A 4,229-nucleotide genomic window follows, 5' to 3' on the forward strand; every position below is an offset into this window, starting at 1 on the left:
GAGAAGGAAGGGGAAGAGTGGGAAGTAGAGTTTATCAGTGTTTTGCCACGGAATTGCCGCATGTCCTCCAGGTCGTGTCTTAGCAAGTTACTTGTTGGCATCATAAAACACAAAAACAAAAGCCAAAAAAAGACTACAACTCACCTTACCCAACACAATTAGCAGCTCGTCCTCATATATTCGCTGCCGAGCTTTCTTAGTTACACGTCAGTCATTCATGCAAACCAACAAAACAGAGCAAGGCTCACATAAACACCTGCAGAACACCTAAATACTGATGAAAAATCCTAAAATCCACTGCAACATTTCAACACATCCCTAGATAAAACCACACCACTGTCAAAACCAACAAAAATTAACCAACTCTTGCAAATAACACCTACCAAGTCACTTGCTCATTCCTAGACTTAATCAGCCACCATGAATTTTCCCATTCTTTCTAGAACACTTAAAAAGTCAATTATGGATGAAGACGCAGTGGAGGAGGCAATCAAATTGAAAGATGACGAGGTAAAAAAAGGACTAGTAGAGCAGGCTAAGAAAAGACTGTAATAGAAATTGCAAAGCTTTCGAGCTGTGGTTCTTGCATCGTATCTCAATTCACCGCTAAACTTGTTGCTGTTCAAGAACAACACGTGGAGAGCGGTGAATTTCCAGCAAAACCACTCCCATCCGGCATCAAAAGACCATAACACCGCTCAAGCTCACAAAAATAATGATATAATCGGACCATGAGTCACTGTTCACAAGCCATTCCTATTTTATACTAGGTATTCTGCCCTGACGCTATGCGTCAGGTAGCTAGGACCTGATATTTTATTAGAATGAGTTTGAAAAATTGGAGGGCAAAAGAATTATTCAACCCACAGGAAAAGCCAGCAGGGAAAGGTTAGGCCGTGGCGGTGGGTTGTACTGGTGTTAGCCAGGTGTTGTTTGCATGCCTGTTTGCATGCCTTTGCAGTATTTGGTTTCTAATTTACCTGAGTTGGGTTGCTACTTGTATTCCAATGCGTTGATTGAGTTAGGAAAGGATTGCCAAGTAGTGCTGATTTTCTTTGTACGTGGCCAATTTCCTGCTACTATATAAAAGGATCATTGTTTTTTCATATGGGTAGTAGCTATCTCTTTTTTCTTCAGGGTGATACAATTCAGGGAGTAACATATTTATCTGATCTGGATGCTATGGATTGTGCATTCAATTTTGCCAAGATCTATCTAGCCTTTCTTTGCCAATTAAACATGAGGAAATGCAGCAGATTGAGAGAGTCCCAAAACTGAGATAGTCTTCACTGCTTCCTGCTAAAGCACTACTACGTCAGCTGATAATCACCATAGAGACATTCAATCAATTGGAAATATCCCAAAGGTATAACACGCAATAGAATCAATCTAAATAAAACAAGACACAATCTAATCACATAGAGAAAACAAGCCACTCTGAAGATCCTTAGGAGCAATATAAACTTAAACTAAATGAAACAGACAAACCTATCATCCCAATAGACACAATTTAGCAAAAAGATTCAATTATTACCTAAAACCATCTATTGGGGAAGCTTCAAATCCTTGAGACATGGCTTAGTACAATGGATATCTTTGACTTATCTTACATCAGAAACATTGCTAAGCTTAGATCAATGATACAGAAGCCAAAAGCATAACTATGATACAAAAGTAAAGCAACTAAAAAAAGAGAAAGCATGACTTGTATACGAACATCAAACATCCAATTTGCAACCAATGAGTAGTAACGAGTAGTAATGCAAATTTACCACCAAAAACCAATCCCAGTTCAGAAATATCCGTGAGAAAAACAAAACTTAATCCAATGCTCAGGCTCCATAAGAATTGAAAGGAAAGAATCCGAAGTACAGCATGCAAAATACCAGCCAGATTCTAATTCATATAAACCTCAACATGATTGAAGAACACACATGCATGACAATCAACAATAGCAGAATAATACAAGACCAATTATACCTCATATCTAGCATAAGATCAGTTCAAAGTACCGGAGATTAGGAGAGAGTCCCAAAACAGAGATTGATGGGCATTAAGTCTCATAGGATGCAGAGAAAGGGATTGAATCAGCAAAATCAAATTGGCCTTGGTGGAGTGAAATGGATATAAGACAGGTATATGAAAAATAAAAAGGGATTGAATCAGCAAAACCAAATTGCCCTTGGTGGAGGAGATGGATATAAGGTGGGTATATGGAAAACAAAACTGATGAGGTTGGTACTTCAAACTCTGCCAGTCATAGGAGAATCGAAGATCCGGTTTTGCATTTGCTAGGGGATTTTAGATAGAAAACAGTAGAGAGGAGGAAGAGGAAGAGTGGGAAGCAGAGTTTATCAGTGTTTTGCCATGGAATTGCCGTATGTCCTCCAGGTCGTGTCTTAGCAAGCTACTTGTTGGCATCATAAAACACAAAAACAAATGCGAAAAAAGACTACAACTCACCTTACCCAACACAATTAGCAGCTCGCCCTCATATATCCGCTGCCGAGCTTTCTTAGTTACACATCAGCCATTCATGCAAACCAACAAAACAAAGTAAGGCTCACATAGAACACCTGCAGAACACCTAAATACTGATGAAAAATCCTAAAATCCACTTCAACATTTCAACACATCCCCAGATTAAACAGCACCACTGTCAAAAACAGCAAAAATTAACCAGCTCCTGCAAATAACACCTACCAAGTCACTTGCTCCTTCCTAGACTTAATCGGCCACCATGAATTTCCCCACTCTTTCTAGAACACTTAAAAGTCAATTATGGACGAAGACGCAGTGGAGGAGGCAATCAAATTGGAAGATGACGAGGTGAAAAAAGGACCGGTAGAGCAGGCTAAGAAAAGACTGTAATGGAAACTGCAAAGCTTTCGAGCGGTGATTCTTGCATCTTACCTCAATTCACCGCTAAACTTGTTGCTGTTGAAGAACAACACGTGGAGAGCGGTGAATTTCCAGCAAAACCACTCCCATCCAGCGCCAAGACACCGCCCACTAAGGCACTAACCAGCAGCAATTGCTAGCAAAACAAAGAAGAAAGCTAAGACCGCCCACCGCCCACTAACCACCAGCAATTGTTGACTGCCAAAATTGTGAAATTCCAGCTGAACCATTGCCACTGAATGGTAAAAGACCAAAATGCCCCTCAAAGTCACAAAAATAACGATATAACCGGTCCATTTTTCACTGTTCACAAGCGGATTCTCGCATTATATATGTAAGATATGTAAGACATACAGGACATGTAAGAGTTAGAAAATGATTAACCTATAAGGTGCTGTCACTGGCCATTTGGTCCAGTGGTCATCACCATATTTGGTGATGCTGGAGATCAAGGGTTCAACCCCTGCCTCCCACTAATTTATCACTATATGTGGTTGGTCTTAGTTGACCATCTCCCTTTACCCTTTCCCCTAAATTAGGCTAAATTAGGTTATAAGACATCTATCCTTGCAGGAAAAAGATTAACCTACAAGGTGCGAATCGAATTAATCAATTGAAATATAGGACGGATACCCGACTCATACCCACTCATAATTGTCCCTGGGTTGATTTGTGGAGAAGTGTAGGCCCACCAACATTGGACATGTAGCCGTTTTAATCATCCATGACTACAAGCCTGCCGGCAACGTAACGATTAAGACCTTAATGACAGATTCCCTGCACTCACCCACATCAGTCTCCCAACTGCTCTCGAATCATAAACCAATCAATGTTCTCTCCCGTGGAAAACCCCCAGCCACTTTCTTCAAATCAAAACATTCAAAATCGGCCATACAGGTTCCTACGCTGGATTACAGGACACCTGATAGCTACCTACTTAATTAACTACTCTTTAATTTTGAATTCCAAATTCTTTACAAGTACTCTGTCTTCTCTCCGCTCCCCCTTCTGGACCCCACATTAGTCCCCTCCTTCAAATTGCACCGCTCAACCCCAACAGATCCAAATTAATCTCCCCACGCTTCTCCACCCTTCACAAACCTCCACGCCGCCAAAATCCCAGTACAATTATTACACTCGTCGAGCGCAAATTAGTGCGTGTCATCACGTGCTTTTATGAGATTGGTATTTGTTCCTCCCAAAGCGTAAAACTCAAAATTAGCCCACTGTCTCTCTGTTCTTTTGAAACGTGAAAGATAAAAGAGAGATCACAGATACTGTGACACACACACTCTCTCTCTCTCACACACACGCACACTCTCTCAAAA

The sequence above is a fragment of the Coffea eugenioides genome, chromosome 2 (genome assembly GCF_003713205.1).
Source record: "Coffea eugenioides isolate CCC68of chromosome 2, Ceug_1.0, whole genome shotgun sequence".
Taxonomy (NCBI): Eukaryota; Viridiplantae; Streptophyta; class Magnoliopsida; order Gentianales; family Rubiaceae; genus Coffea; species Coffea eugenioides.